Source organism: Panthera leo, chromosome D4 (genome assembly GCF_018350215.1).
Source record: "Panthera leo isolate Ple1 chromosome D4, P.leo_Ple1_pat1.1, whole genome shotgun sequence".
In the NCBI taxonomy this organism is placed as follows: domain Eukaryota; kingdom Metazoa; phylum Chordata; class Mammalia; order Carnivora; family Felidae; genus Panthera; species Panthera leo.
The window spans coordinates 11,079,541-11,096,358 of NC_056691.1; the positions used below are offsets into that span (position 1 = coordinate 11,079,541).

A 16,818-nucleotide genomic window follows, 5' to 3' on the forward strand; every position below is an offset into this window, starting at 1 on the left:
TTGATAGGGACGGGAAGCATCAGGTGGCCTGAACTGGATTCCCGGTTCTGCCGCTGCTTAGCTGCGGGAACTTGACGGATGTATCCGATCCCTGTGTCTCATTCTTTTTTGTCAATCTCTTCTACTTTGGCAATTCCAGTGAGTGCAAAGTATCATTTCCTTTTTTTTTTTTTAATTGAAGTGTAATTAACATATAGTGGTATATTAGTTTCAGGTCCACAATGTGATTCAACAATTATATATGTTACTCAGTGCTCATCATAATTAAGTATACTCTCAATCCCCTTCACCCCTTTCACCCATCCCCCCACCTACCTGCCCTCTGGCAACCACCAGTTCGTTCTCTGTTTTTAAGAGTCTGGTTTTTTTTGTTTGTTTGTCTCTCTTTCTCTCTCTCTCTCTTTTTTGTTTTGTTTCTTAAATTCCACCTATGAGTGAAATCCTATGGTATTTGTTTTTCTTCAATTGACTTATTTCACTTAGCATTATATCACATTGTATTTAACAGCTGAGGAATATTCCATTTACATATATGCCCTTTCTTCTTTATCCTTTCATCTCTGGAAGGACACTTGGGTTGTTTCTGTATCTTGGCTATCTATTATAAATAATGCTGCAGTAAATAAAGGGGTACAGATATCGTTTCAAGTTAGTGTTTTCATTTTCTATGAGTAAACACCCAGTAGTGGAATTACTGGATCATATGGTAATTGTATTTTTAATTTTTTGAGAGCCCTTCGTACCGTTTTCCACGGTATCTGTATTAATTGACCTTCCCACCAACAGTGTGCAAGGGTTCCTTTTTCTCCACATCCTCACCAACACTTATTTCATGTCTTTTTTATTCTAGCCATTCTCATAGATGTGAAGTGACATCTCATTGTGGTTTTGATTTACATTTCCACGATGATCCGTGATGTTGGGCATCTTTTCATGTGTCTGTGGCCATCTGTATGTCTTCTTTGGAAAAATGTCTGTTTAGGTCTTCTGCCCACTTTTGTTTTTTTTAATGTTTATTCATTTTTGAGAAGGAGAAACAGAGTTGAAGTGGGGGAGGGGCAGAGAGAGAGAAATAGACAGACAACAGACAGACAGAATCCCAAACAGGCTCCAGGCTCTGAGCTGTCAGCCCAGAGCCCAATGTGGGGCTCGAACTCGCCAACTGTGAGATCGTGACCTGAGCCGAAGCAGGACACCTAACTGACTGAGCCACCGGGGTGCCCCTCCTGCCCACTTTTAATTAGATTATTTGTGTTGTTTTTTGTGTTGAGTTGTGTAAGTTTTTTATATCTTTTGAATATTGACCCCTCATTGTATATATCATTTGCAAATATCTTCTCCCATTCAGTCCATTGCCTTTTTATTCTGTTACCAGTTGCCTTTGCTGTGCAAGAGCTTTTCTTTGTGTGTAGTCCCAATAGTTTAGTTTTTCTTTTGTTTCTCTTGCCTGAGCAGGTGTATGTAGGACACAGTTTAAATCCCTATTTGGTTCAGTATCCTCTAGAGAAACCAGTCCTCTGTTGCTTCTATCCTAGGAATCTTTGTACCCTTTGACTCCAAGAGCAGTCCTTGTGTCAAGACCCTGGTTGAGTCAGCAGCTTGTTGAGAAGCAGATCTTTTAGCAGAGAGAAACCAAAAACAAGATCTGCTGGGGTGGGGTGGACAGACATCTCTTGAACTGAAGTCACTCTGAGTCTCCAGTCTCCTTGAGTCTTTGCTGTCTGTTCCTATGAGTAGCTGGTTATTTGTGGTTTCATTCTGATGAAGGGTGAGGGGGAAAGCCCTTTGCACAGGCTTCAAGTCAGAAAGATACTGTAGTCCTTAAAACAAAAGCCCCCAATACACATTCATGTCCTGGGAGACTCCTGCCAAGGGGTCCTTCTGCGTTTTGAAATTTTCTCTTTTCTTTTGGTTTAGATTTGCATCATTGTAGTAACTAGTGATGTTGAGCTCATTTTCATATGCTAATTGTATCTGTTCATTTAAAAAATTGGGTTATCTTTTGTTACTGATTTATAGAAGTTCTTTATAGAGTCTGGATCATGTTGTTTTTTGTCAGATGTATGTATTACAATTATTTCCTCCCTGCCTGTTGCTTGGCTTTTCATATTTTTAATGGTGCCTTTTGATGAGCTGAAGTTTTGATTTTCTTAAAGTTTATTTATTTAGATTCAAGTCAGTTAACATACAGTGTAGTATTTTTTTCCGGAGTAGGACCCAGAGATTTTTTGCTTACATACAACACCCAGGGCTCATCCCAACAGGGGCCCTTCTTAATGTCCATCTGCCATTTAGCTCAGAAGTTTTAAATTTAAAAAAAAATTGTTTTTAATGTTTTTTACTTTTGAGAAAGAGAGAGAGACAGAGTGCGAGCAGGGGAGGGTCAGAGAGAGCGAGACACAGAACCCGAAGCAGGCTTCAAGCTGTGAGCTGTCAGCACAGAGCCTGATGCGGGGCTTGAACTCACGAACCGTGAAATCATAACCTGGGCTGAAGTGGGATGCTTAACCAACTGAGCCACCCGGGCGCCCCTTAAATTTTGATGAAGTTTAGTTTATTAATATTTTCTTGTATAGTTAGTTTATACTTTTTGTCCTCTACAGGAAATATTTGCTTACCCGAAGGTCAGAAAGATGTCTTCCCTATGTCTTCTTCTAGAATCGTTGTAGTTTTAATCTTCACATTTCAGTCTACGATGATTTTGAATTAATTTTTGTGTGGGTTGAAGGCAGAGGTCAAGGCTAACTTCTCCCCTATGTCCTGTTGTGTCAGCCTTGCTCATTGAAAAACAATTTTCTTTCCCCTTGGTGCCTTGTTAAAAAAAAAAAAGTTAACCATATCTGTTTGGGTCTATTTCAGGATTCTCTATTTTGTCTCATTGATCTTTTTGCCTATTCTTATGCCAATATTACACTGTCTTGATTATTAAACTTTTAAAGTAGGTATTGAAATCAGGGGAATCCCCCCAGTATTTTTTCTTCTTGGCCAAGTTAGAAAAATGATATAGCCTTGGTCCTTTGCATTTCTATACTCATTTTATTTTATTTTATTTATTTTTTTAATGTTTTTATTTATTTTTGAGAAAGAGAGGGAGACAGAATATGAGTGGGGGAGGGGCAGAGAGAGAGGGAGGCACAGAATCCGAAGCAGGCTCCAGGCTCTGAGCCGTCAGCACAGAGCCTGACGTGGGGCTCAAACTCACGAACCGTGAGATCATGACCTGAGCTGAAGTCGGACGCTCAACTAACTGAGCCACCCAGGTGCCCCATCTATACTCATTTTAAAATCAGCTTGTCAATTTCTACCAAAGCCTCTTAGGGTTTGAGGAATGGGTAGAATCTATAGAATAATCTGAGAAGAATTGCATTTTACTAATATTGAAATTTCCAGTTCACAAATGTGGTTTATCTCTCTCTTTACTTAGTAGTCTTTAATTTCTCTTACATACTTTGTAGTTTAACTTCTGTTATGTATGTTTTATCCTTTACTGTAGAGGTCTCACACTATTTTTGTTAAATTCATTTCTGAGTAAAATTTTCTATGTTTTGATGCTATTATAAGTGGAAGAGGTTTGTAAGTTTAATTTTCCAGTTGTTTGCTGCTAGCAATTAGAAATACAACTGATTTTTTTGTCACTTGAGCTTGGATTCTTCCACCGGGAAGAGTCTCTTGGATGCCCCCCATTTTACTTCTCTCCCTCAGGGGATATTGATATCAAGCCCATGATGATAATCTCAACTCAGTGCCTAGCAGTACCAAAGAAGAGGGTGTATTATTCCACATTCTTTCCCATTTACCTTTGCTTATATCCTTCCTTAAAGGCGGGGGCGGGGGGGGGGGGGAAACAAAAGGATTCAATAAAACTGTAGAGAACAAGGCAAAATGGAACCATCTTTAAACACTGAGGGCTCAGCGTGTAATTACAGGATCCTGATTGCTATGTAGGTTACTTAATACTATGGGAGTGTATTTGATAATATCACCTTGCACTTGTACATCATCTTATAATTTAGAAAGAACTTCCGTACATTTGATTTCACTTGATCTTTGCACAAATTTAGTGGGTAATTGGGTAGGCATTACTCTCGCGGTCTTAAAGATGGTGAACCAAGTATCAGAGAGGTGAAGTGACTTGTACACGGTTATACAGCTAATCAGAAAGCGACCCAGGATTTGAAACTAGGTCTTCTGGTTTGCGATTGCATCTGCCCAGTAACTACTCCTGGATCAAGATGGCCCCTGAGAAGCTAGTTCAGAATATTGCCCAACTCTCCTGGGGGATAGCCAGCAACTTCCCAAACCCTGGCCGGGAGAGGCAGGTTTTATTCTGGCAACAAAAACCATGTGTCCTCTTTTCTCCCGGATATTTCCCGGTGGTTCTTGATTTCACTTGCTCCCCTCCATCCCCATAAAACTCTGTTTCAGTCAGAAAGCAGAGGCCTTGCTTAGACATTTCACAAAGGGCCTGTTCTGATATGTAAGTGACCATTTAAAAGGATTATTCATGCTTGCTGGTTGGGATCCAGAATTCTGTGGGGCTCTGACGTGGTGATTTGTTTTGGGTATTTGATCTGCTGTGCAGTTCCCAGGTGGATTCTCATGATGGATACTTAATGAGCTCCTTTCTTCTTAGATGAAATAAATACAGTTTCAAATTTTTGTCTTGGGCAAGGTTTGCCATATAGTTGTTTTTTTTTTTTTAAATGAATAAAATCATTGGAATGTCCCCATAAGTGCCAGGACCAGGAAGAATGACAACTGAGTAGCTGAGACCTATTAAATGATGCACTTGCCTAAACTCTTGGCATTCCAGAATAAGGGGAAGGCCTGGACCCTCGAAACTGATGAATTATTCAGGCCAGATTTCATTGTTCACAGATAATTGTTGTTCCCTGAGGGAAGAGTTTCAATGTCTTTAATTTCTACTCTTCCAGTGTCACTAAAACAAGGATCCCATTGACCCCGGAATAATACGGTTTCAGCCTTGAAAATGGCATTCTTTTGGGGCGTTGTCATTCTGAATGTGTCTGATTTGTAGCCGCAGATGACTCTCTGTTGCTGAAATCGTTTTGGTTCCAATGATTCGAGAAGTAAAGCACATTCAAAGTATATTTGTGGCCCGAGACCTGTCTCCACCCTATGCAGAAGTATTAAATAAGCTTCAGTGTCATCATCCTTCACTAATATTTACGCAGAGCCCATCTGTGCTTGGGACGGTGCCGAATGCCGTGCAAAACAAGGCAAACACACGCAGACGTGAGCCCTTCTCATTAGAGATATTTAGAGCCTCACACAAAGCCAGCATCCTTGAATACACTGCGAGGGATCCAGGACTGGAAAGTGTGTTTTGACTACAAGAGAGGCCATGTAGGGTCCACCACCCATAAATGTGGTGGTGCAGGGAATTCATCCTCCTCTACCTTCTGTTGGCTATTTGTGCCACCCTTGCTGTTCACCATTTACTCACTTAAACATTAGTTGTTTTGAGAGAGAGAGAGAGAGAGAGAGGGAGAAAGTGGGGGAGGTACAGAGAGAGGGAGAGAAAATCTTAAGCAGGCTCCCAACTCAGTGCAGTGCCCGACGTGGGGCTTGATCTCACATCTGTGAGATCATGAGCTGAGCCAAAATCAAGAGTCAGACGCTTAACCGACCGAGCCACCCAGGCACCCCGAGAATTATTGATAAAGGGCCTTTGGTGTCCTAGACATGGTACCTTGCCGTGGGGGAGCTTCTAGCCTGACGGAGAAGACACGCCATAAGAAGTAAAGAAAAAATGTAAATACAAATGGTAACACATGCTCATGGGAAACGCACTTGGCTCGGTAATAATTGGCGGGTAAGGAGAATGCCGTTTAGATGGGAGAGCCAGGCGAGAACTCTCCGAGGAGGTTATGGGTAGGGCCAAAATTAGAAACATGCAGCTTGACCCGGCTATGATGCTGGCATTAGAAATAGTCCATGATACACGTGAAAATGCTTATTTTTCAGAAGGTAGTCTACAGATATTTGTTGCCAGTCCCCGATCTGAAATATGTACTGTAGCTTTCTCTTGAACGTATTCAGCGGGTTGTTGCAATCCAGACAGTGTTAATCCTGTAAGTATGCAATTATCGCCTCATCTACAACGGTCTTGGTCTTTACTGCCTTCTTTAAATCTGTGCTCTTCTGTTTCTTAGATCAGTCATGATGCACCTCAGTAATGGGAGAGAGAGTGATCTGAGCTAATGCCTAATTATTCAGTCTTCCACACATTGTTTCTGATACGGAATGACGGGGATTATTTTGCTTCAGCAGATAAATATGTTCAAGTCTATCTTGTATTAAAATAAAAGAAAAAAAAAGGGGGGCGGAAATCCCTTTATCACAGGAGCTATTCCCCTGAAACTCTCGAAAACTGATTTCATCAGGGTCAAGGCAGCAAAGAGATGGCGTCCTTGAAAGGGGGATTACTAACGAGAATTTATTAATAGTAAGTTAATAACTTCATGCAGAAGTATGGACAAATTAAGAAAGCAAAAAAAAAAAAAAAAAAAAAAAAAAAAAAGCAAGAAGAGATGAGAGGCTCTCCATGACTCAGGATAGTAGAAAGTTGTTAGTTCTCCCAGGACTGAAGCATGAAAGGGAGGGATGAGGGTAACTATAGCCTCGTGAGGTCTGGGGTTATGTGAGGTGGGCTATCAGACAGGAACTGAACTTGTCAGAGGGGTAGATATACCCCACCTTGTCTCTTTTTCCACCCTCCAGTCTCCTGCTAATGCCTTCTCTTGACCAAACTCACTGGAAGCAGGAGCACAATCTGTGGCATTTAGCCTCCAAAGTAGGGCAGAGATGGCCATAGAATGAAATGGGTCCTCCATTGGACAAACGATGAAAAGATTGTTCAAGGATGAACATGATGAACCCCACCCTATGCCTGGGGTCCAAAAAGGAGGGAAGAGGATGAGCTGGGGAGTTAAGCAAGTAGAGATTACTACAAAGATTGGCCAGTTGGCTGGTTATGCTGGTTACTCTTGCACCCAAAAGTCCAATTTCCCACTGCTATTTTCAGTTTTCACATCTCATATTACTAAGGGAGTTTGAGTGTTTCTTCATATGCTTCAGAGATTTGAGGATTTTCTTTTTATTAATTGCCTGTTCCTGCCCTTTGCTCATTTTTAGAATTTGAGTTCCTCTTTTTTATGGATTTATAGGGGGTCATTACATATTTTAGGTAGTAGATCCTTGTCAGTTTGAAACACTTCTAATTTTCACTTTTTTCTTCACACAAAATTTTACCGCTGAGTTCCATATCCAGTTTCTGTCAATAGATAGCTGTATTATAGGCAGCTCAAATTTAATGAGCATAAATAGCGGCTTTCCTGATTTTCCCTAAAAATTGTTCTTTTTTTTTTTTTTGTTTACTCTCTGTGTGAATCACCTATCACCCAAATTATAAATCTTGAAATAATTCTAGACTTATACTTCTTCCTTATTCCCAAAATACCATTAATCATTGAGTTCTGTCAGAAAAGCCACTTAAATGTTTGCTGAACCATTCTTCTCTGTCCCTACTTCTACCTTGCTAGTTCAGGGTTCTCATAATCTTCTGCTTGAACTATTGCAAAATCCAATGAACTGTTTTCCCCGCCTCCAGGCTTCCTTTCCTTCATTCACATTCTGGACCACCCCAATCACAAAGCCATGCGTCTCCTTCCCTGGCTTAAAATCTGTTGGTAGCCCCAAATGACTGCACAATGAGATCTCATCTCTGGATTCTCAAGCGTGCGTAATTTCCGGATTATGAACATCTCACTCCTGCCTATATTTTTTTTACCCCACCCCCTAGATGTGTTATGCTGCTTATAGTTCCCCAAATTCGATGACCTCTCACACTGCTGTGCCTTTGCACATGCTGCTGTCTTTCCTTGAGATGTGTTCCCTTCGCTCCATCCCATCCCACTTGGTCCTTCCTTCCTTTTCAAGACTTGAGTCAGGTAACAGCTTAGTAAGTCCACCTTTGGTACTGTGTTCTCTCTACCCCAAAGCAGGGTATAGAACTTGTTCTTCACAGATGACTTTGTCACAGTTGTCACAGGCATTGAAAACCCATACTTGTCTGTTTTCTGATATCCAGTGAGCCTGCTGAAGGGCAAAAATGTTATCCAGTGCCTGGCACAGAATAGTTCTCAGTAAACGCTTCTTAAATGAATGAGGTTCTTTTCCTTTTGGATCCCTTTTATTTGAGAGAAAAAAATAACAGAACTCCACAGATCTAATCACCCAGTTCTCAAAGTTAAGTACTGGAAACTGCCAACACACTTCTGACTTTCGTACGAGGTAAATTCGTTGATGCTATCACCGGGTGGCACAGGGAAGTGTATCTGAACGATAAGAAGAAAATAAACGATGTATAATTACACAGCCTTCTTTGGGTGCAATAGAACTGTGCCTGATTTATGGTTTTCATTTACATTTAGGTAAATTTGCAGTGAGCCAGATTTTTAGCAATGATATAAGGGTATCGATTACAACTTCATCAAGGTGAGATCGAAGGAAGCCACCACCTAGCAGTTATTTCCTACTCACTAATTAAAAACTCACCACAGCCTGAAATTAAGCTCAGGATTATTTATTTCTTGCCCGAGCGAGTAGGACGAGCAGTGGATTTTTTCCTAGGACGTTTAGAGGATGCCTCCTGTTACCTTCCTCTCTGCTTTCTGCGTTCACTTACCGGAAAGGAGGCTGACAATGATGGAAACCTGTTTTTTGGCGTTTCTATGAGTTGATGTCTGGTAAGCACATGATAAGGATGTCTACATTTAGTAGAGGGCGTTTATGAATTGGTTGGCTGAAGGGAGAGGAATACGTTGTTAATAGGTTAAGACCGGAAGCTGCCAGAGCTTCGGGGATGCCGGATAAACCACGTTTTGTTCAGTTGTTCAGAGCCATCTCTGGTTTCTGCTGTTTGAGTTGGTGAGAAAAACAATTTTAAACCCGAGTTCCAAAATACACAGTCCTCATCACCCTCCCCGGTGAACTCAAAGACAAGCTACTTTTAGGAGTCAGCTCTCTCTTGCTGTCCTTGCAAGGACTCTTGGCCATTCTTTGGCTTCATCTCTAGAAAGGCACAGTCATTGCCAAGGGTAGCCTGTGTTGCATCTTCAGCCCTTCCACCGTCTCGGTTCCCTGTGGCCTTTGGCAGGTGACTTTGACTACTGGTGGACTCAGCAAGTGTTGAAAGAAGCCCCCGTTAACCCCTGGCTCGGTGATTGGAGGCTTTAGTTAAAGATCACTTTAAGCAGGGATTTCACTGCCGTCTTGTCTGGACCATACAGCTAAATGCCATGCAGTTGCATTGCAAGGGGATTATGGAGTTCATGGCCTGCCTTCATCCATACTCTCGATTTTGGTTTTTGGAAGGTGTGTGTGGCCAAATAACCTCATTCCCTTTTTTCCCCCGTGGCTTAAAATATCGATACAATTTTAAAATCAGTCCCATGTATTTCTACAAAGAGGCATGAAGCAACTATATATCTTCATTACGGTAGTATATATACATCATTATACAGCTATATAAATACGTCAAGGCTTTCGGGACTTATAAATTAAAATCGATGAGTTTTATTTTATGTGAATTATACCTTGATAAAACTGATTAAAAAAATACTCAAGCCCTATTTATTTCAAAATGAAACAAAGCACTGCCCTTGGATCTTCCTTTACAATTGGGGTCAGAAGTCAACTGTACTTCGCGACATCGAAGCCCTTATTTGCCCTCCTGGCCGGGTTCACGTGACTCAGTGGCCTCGGGAATCTCTGTCCACTGCTTTTCTCTCTGTGGCGAGCCAGAATATCAATATGCTACCTGCAGTTCTTGTCTTCTTTGGAAAAGACTTAACTCACGTTTAGGGTTGGAGGCTCTAAGATTTCCAGGTCATCGTTCAAATTTATTGGCATAAAATATATATAAGGAAGATGGGATAGCCCAGCATCATTCCATGCCAAATGCTTTGCCAAAGCTGCCAAAGAAGCCTGACAGTTGGCAACGACTTTAAATGAACGGGGATAATGATACATCATCCTAGGCCTGAAGATTCTTGTGGAGTTCATGCGCACGTACTTTTTGTACGGGCTTTATATTTTGGAATGGATTTTGTAACGCTAACCAGAAAACGCAGCAAGTTTTAAAATGGGTTTTTAAACCTCAATCTCACAGGATAGCATTAAGCCTGGCCTGTCAGAATACTACTTAAGTGATGGTGAAATATCATCAGTTTTACTGTACCCGTCAGGCCAAAGGAACAATAGGATCCAAGAAAGCTGCCCAAAAGTTTTGTCAGCTCAGCAAAGGGTAAGGGGATAAATGCATTTTTATTCCCAGGGAAATCTATGATAGTATTTTATTCAGTTTTCACCAGACCCTCAGAAGTATTTCTCAGGCACCATTATTGACATTTTACTTATAGGAAAAATAACATGTTGGGAGGTTAAGCTACTTGCCTAACGTCACCTATCAAGAAAGAAGCAGTGAAGACTGCTACCAGATTGTCTGGTTTCACATCTCATAATTTCTTTACTGATCCTTACTGTTGACAGCAAGAAGGTATTCTGATTGTATCTTGAGTGAAAGCCATTTGTGCGGGTTAGGGGGTGTGTTTGGGGGGGGGGGTACCGACGTTGCCCAAAAAGTAGTAGGCGACATTGACAAGCATAATCAATTTCAACCCCCAAATGTCTTGTGATTTTGACCTTGAACATCCCTACCATTCAGTAAAGTTCTGGAAGAAGCAATCCCTGGCTTTAACTTAAGACTTCCAGGAAAATGTTGACTGGAGTTCAAGGTAAGGTTTGAATTTTATACTCTTGCCTCAGGATCTGCTGGAAGTAGTCAGATCAGCAGTGGCCACGCAAAAAAAAACTTTTATCAGGTTTCAGCAGCTTTTCTCTGTTACATTCTCTACAAAGTGGGTTAAATAGATACAGTTCCTTCTGCCTTTGAGTTTTTATCTCACACAGACAACACTGATGACCAGAAACATAAAATATACCCACTAGGGATACTGGGCTCTTTTAGTAAATAATGTGTCAGGAGTTGGGTGTAAGATGTCCGTGCTTAGAAAAAAAACAAGAAAAGAAATCTTGTTAGCCCCTGTCTATGTGCCCTATACAGGTGGGGGTGGAATCCAGATCTGCGTATCCATTGATCTCGCTTCTGATCAGGTTTCTGCCTGAGGTTTAGATTCGTCATTGGGAATTCTGAATTCTTTTAGAGTCCTCGATGGCGTCAGTGGTTTATATTCTAGCATGCAGGAAAACTCTTTGATGAGTTGGTGCTTGGATTTAAGAATGCAAGATCTCTATCCAGGACTCACAGAGAGATTGTTATCAGTCAGGATCTTTGTGCTGCAAATGAGAGAAAACTAGCCGAAATAGGGCCTAAATAAGACAGGGGATGTGTTGACCCACATAGCGAAATTAGAGGTGGCCGCAGGTGAACCTCGCTTCAGCAGCTCAAACGATACAACCACTTGACCTGGATATTGCTGTCAGCTCTGCCTGAGAAGGTATCACTCTCATCCCTGGGCTCCCTGCCTCTGGCTCACCAGGCTTTCCCTTTGGGGGAGCAAATATTTGCAGGATTGCCGGCCTCATGAGCCTGACACACCTTGTCTATGAGGATGAAGGTTGTTTACTTCCTGTCTCTGAGACAAAGCTTTTCCGGAAAGAAACAACCAAAAACCTCCTCTTGAATCTTGACTTTGTCTGGGGTTTGTACCACCTCTGACCCTTTGACTCACCAAGGCCAGGAGGGGTGGGATAGGCTGAGAGTCTTAAGACCTGTCCCCTTGATGAGGTGGAGCTGGGAGGACCACCGTGCCTTCCCAAACCAAATGACCAAGAATGGACGCAGTTGTTCTCCAAAGCAAAATGTTTCTCTTCTTCCAGAAGGGAGTAGTAACTGCAGCAACTTGGGATCCGGTAGATGCAGAGAGGTGGAGAGTAGTGAGGGCATTGGAGTGTGGTTTTGGAAGAACTCAGTGCCTGGCCAAGAACTCAAGGTGCCCCTCTCGTTACCCCCTCGTACCCTGTCAATCCTTGGCTACTTACCAACAACTGACAATGGCTTTGGAACTGGAATGGCAGTGCTTGCCTATGATCCTTGCATAATATGCTCATAGATTCGTCTGTCATTCTTTCTCATCCTCTCCTCTCCTCTCCTCTCCTCTCCTCTCCTCTCCTCTCCTCTCCTCTCCCTTCCCTCCCTTCCTCCCCCTCCCTTCCCTTCCTTTCACTTCCCTCCCTCCTACCTTTCTCCTTCCTTCCTTCCTTCTCCTCTTCTTTCTCCCTCTCTCCCTCCCTCTCTCCCTCCCTCTCTCCATCTCTCTTTACCTCTCCCTCTTTCCTTCTTTTCTGACTTCATCTCTCAGTCCTTATTTTTTCTCCCTCCATCCCCTCCCTCTCTCTTTTTAAAAAATTTTTTTTCATGTTTATCTTTGAGAGAGAGAGAGAGACAGAGCATGAACGGGGAGGGTCAGAGAGGGAGAGGGAGACACAGAATCCAAAGCAGGCTCGAGGCTCTGAGCCGTCAGCACAGAGCCCGACGCGGGGCTTGAATTCACGAACCGCGAGATCATGACCTGAGCCGAAGTCGGCCGCTCAACTGACTGAGCCACCCAGGCGCCCCATCCCTCCCTCTCTCTTTACCTACCATTTACTCTGCCATTTTTCAAACTTTTTTTTTTTTTTTTTAGTACCTGCCGCATGCCAGGCACCCTGCTGGGTTCTGGATATCACTGATAGAGTTCATCTTCTCTTTTACCTCCTTTCTTTCTCTGTCAAACTTCATTGTCAACAAAATTTGGAAATATTCTCTGTGTAAAGTGTTCTCCTGATTTTAAAGAAATTCATGGCTTTAATCTGATGTTAATGATAGATTTGGAGAGTTTTCAAATCATTGACGACGACATATCCTACAGATTGTCTTACACAGATTCTACTACCTATATTTAGGAGTAGGAAGGAGAGAAAGAACATAACTTAAGAAATGCAAACATGTATGCCTGCCACTGTTTCAAACGAGCTTATGCACAAAATGGGACATCCTACTTTCTGACTTTCATTGGCCTCTACATTCAGACTTATCCAAGTTTGAATTTGACTCCCCTACTCTGGCTGTGATGGCTCAGTCCATTAAACGTCTGACTTCAGCTTAGGTCGTGTTCTCATAGGTCATGGGTTCAAGCCCCGTATTGGGCTCTGTGCAGACAGCTTGGAGCCTGGAGCCTGCTTCAGATTCTGTGTGTGTGTGTCTCTCTCTCTCCCTTCCTCTGCTCACGCTCTGTGTCTATCAAAAATAAATAAATGTTAAAAAAAAAAAAGAATGAACAGTGAAGTCTAATGACTAGCCTCCAGTTCTTCCACTAAGGAAGTAGGACTAAACCTTGATCAGTGGCTTCATTTAACTCCTACATTTCTCGTGTAGGTGATAGTAATTGGGTTGTGCTCCTTGCTGTGGGTGCCTCACATTTCACAGTACAACAAAGCTTTTAGAAAAATGCTGTATGAATCTCAAGTTTCTGTAGTTGGTCGTTTTTCAGATTACTCTGTAAGTAATGATTGTTAATTTTCTTTCTTTTTTTTTAAGAGTTTATTTTAAGTGATCTCTGCACCCAGCATGGGGCTTGAACTCACAACCCCAAGATCAAGAGTCACATGCTTCACTGATTGAGCCAGCCACGTGCCCCTGGTGATTGTTAATTTTCAATAGGTCTTTTTAACATGTATATGGAATCTTTCAATTAGGGATCCAGGATTAGACCCGTTGCTTTTTGATTATCTGCCTTTTCATTAGTATCCTTTATTTCCTCTTTGATTCTTCATTGACCCATTGGCCATTCAGCAGCATGTTGTCTAGCCTCCACATGTTTGTGTCTTTTCCAGTTTTTTTTTTTACGGTGATTGATTTCTAGTTTCATATTGTGGTGGTCAGAAAAGGTGCATGATATGATTTCATTTTTATTAAACTTATCGAGACTTGTTTTGTGGCCTATCATGTGATCTATCCTGGAGAATTTTCCATGTGCACTTGAAAAAAAATACATGTTCTGTTGTTTCTGGATGGCATGTTCGGTATATGTCTGCTAAGTCCTTCCGGTCTAATGTGTCAAAGACACTGTTTTCTTATTGATTTTTTAAATTCTCCTACTATTATATTACTCTCAGTTTCTTCCCATATGTCTGTTGATGTTTGCTTTATGTATTTAGGTGCTCCAATGTTGAGTGCATAGGTATTTACAATTGTTATATCCTCTTGTTGGATTGACACCTTTATCATTATTCATTGCCCTTCTTGGTCTCTTCTGATGGTCTTTGTTTTAAAGTCTGTTTTGTCTGATACAAGTATTGTAACCTTGGCTTTTTTCTGCTTCTCTTTGCACAGAACATCTTTTTCTCACCCTTTCGCTTTCATTGTGTGTGTCTTCACGTCTGGTACATATGAAGGTCTCTTTCAGGTGGTTTATTACCATCCTTCAAAGTTGTTATAAAGTGGAAGATCTTTGTTCACTCTATCAAGTGCTCCTTTGGAACACGTATTGGACCCCAGTAATCTTACTTCTTTGGGAAAATTGTCTTTCTTGGAAAACAAGGTTTCTTTGTCTTCTTTTCTTTTCTTTCTTTGTTTCTTTTTTTGCTTGTTTCTTTATATTTATTTATTCATTCAGGGGCACCTGGGTGGCTCAGTTGTTTGAGCACAACTCAGGTCACGATCTTGTGGTTTGTGAATTTGAGCCCCGTGTTGGGCTGTGTACTGTCAGCTCAGAGCTTGGAGCCTGCTTCAGATTCTGTGTCTCCCTTTCTCTCTCTGCCCTTCCCCTGCTCATGCTCTGTCTCTCTCTCTCTCTCTCAAATAAATAAATAAATATTTTAATAATATTTATTAATATTTAAATAAATAAATATTTATTTATTTATTTATTTATTTATTTATTTATTTATTTATGTTTAAAGGTTATTTGTTTTGAGAGAAAGACAGAGAACCAGTGGGAGGGGAGGTGGGGGGCAGGGAAGAGAGAGGGGAGGAGAGGACCTGAAGTGGGCTCCACGCTGACATTGGAGAACCTGGTATGGGGTCAAAATCCTAAACTGTGAGATCATGACTTGAACTGAAGTTGGATGCTTAACTGACTTAGCCACCCAGCACCCTATTTATTTTTAAGTAGGCTCCGTGCCCAAGCGTGGAGCCCAATGCAGAGCTTGAACTCATGACCCTGAAATTAAGGCCTGAGCTGAAATCAAGAGTCTGAAGCTTAACCCGCTAAGCCATCCAGGTGCCCCTCTTTCTCTTCGTTTAAAACGCACCTGTGTCTGTCTGTATCTTGGCCAAAACCATTAAACCCCACTGCACGGCTCGAACTTTTTCTTTATGTCTAATTCTGATGATAGCATTTTGACTTTGCATTGTATACACATCCCATTAAAACATGCAGTGTGATTTGTGTGCATATTGTAAGTGCTTGTCCATTTTATAATCTGTTCAGTAATTCAGTCGAAGGCTAAAAAGGTAAAATAAAAGAGACATCATGACCAAGCAAATTGCCCTATGATATACCCATGCATGGGGATGGGAGGGTAGAGGAGAGGTTCACAAAAATGGCTTTCTTTTTTTTTTATTAATGGAACACCAGTGATTTCCATTAAAAAATTTTTTTTAATGTTTATTTTTGGGAGAGAGAACGAATGTGAGTGGGGGAAGGGCAGAGAAAGAGGGAGACATAGAATCTGAAGCAGGCTCCAGGCTCTGAGCTGTCAGCACAGAGCCTGATGTGGGGCTCAAACTCACAAACTGGGAGATCATGACCTGAGCTAAAGTCAGATGGCCAGCCAACTGAGCCACCCAGGTGCCCCCTCTCCCCCAGTGATTTCCTTTTTAAACAGCATTCAATCCCAATTTATATTTGTAATGGTCATTTCCTGCTTTTAGAGTGACTTTTTAAGTCACTGCTATTCTGTAGTCCTTTTATCTGCAAAGCCACTAACCTAATTCCTCTGGTGTGCCAGGGAGAGAGACTTGGGAGGTGAAAAGGCAGATGTTCGTCCCCAAATGGGGTTTGTTTACATGAATCTTACCAGAGCAGTAGGTGCCAGGAGAGATTTGAGAATGAGGGCTGATTTGGACAAGGCCATCGGATTTGTAGAGGAGACTTCCATCTGAGGGCCACCTTCAGAGACCAGAGGCTGGGTTGTGGTTCTGAGTGAGTACAACATTCAGTCAGGGTGGAGCTGACTAGAGAGAGAGAGAGAGAGAGAGAGCTCAGGGAGGCGTGGTAGAAAAAAACCAAGCAAAACAAAAACAGAAAAGATGTCAGTATGTGAGCATCAGGTACTACTCACTTTACCACTGATTCTCGTCACTCCTCAAAGCCTGGCTCTCCCCATCTAGAAAGGAAGTGGTCAGGACTGGTATAGACGCTCTTCCCCATAGAGCTTCCAGCTCATTGCTCTGCCTCCCTTGGGGGTAGCCCTTGCTCTCATGTTTTAGGGTAGTAGGGGCTCTGACCACCATGTTTGCAGGTTAGGCAGCTACTGGAGCGAAGGATAAAGAAGACAGGTGACGGGAAGAGCAAAGATAGATACACTGTCTTTCAAAGAGGTTCACAGAAGTGGGCGCTTGATACTTTTGCTTGTATCCTACTGGCCAGTACTTCAATTCTATGCCCATGACTAGCTGCAAGGGAAGCTGGGAAATGGAGTCTTGATTCTGAATGGCCAAGGTGTGCGGCACACAATCAAGAGTTTTGTTATTAAGAAAGAGGAGAATGGTTGTAGAGGGACAACCGG

General features: G+C 41.9%; 1 protein-coding gene across 1 annotated transcript in view; it reads left to right on the forward strand.

Moving 5' to 3' along the window:
- Positions 1-16,818, forward strand: part of PGM5 (phosphoglucomutase 5) — a 183,767-nt gene that overhangs the window by 36,036 nt on the left and 130,913 nt on the right. The window lies entirely within an intron of this gene.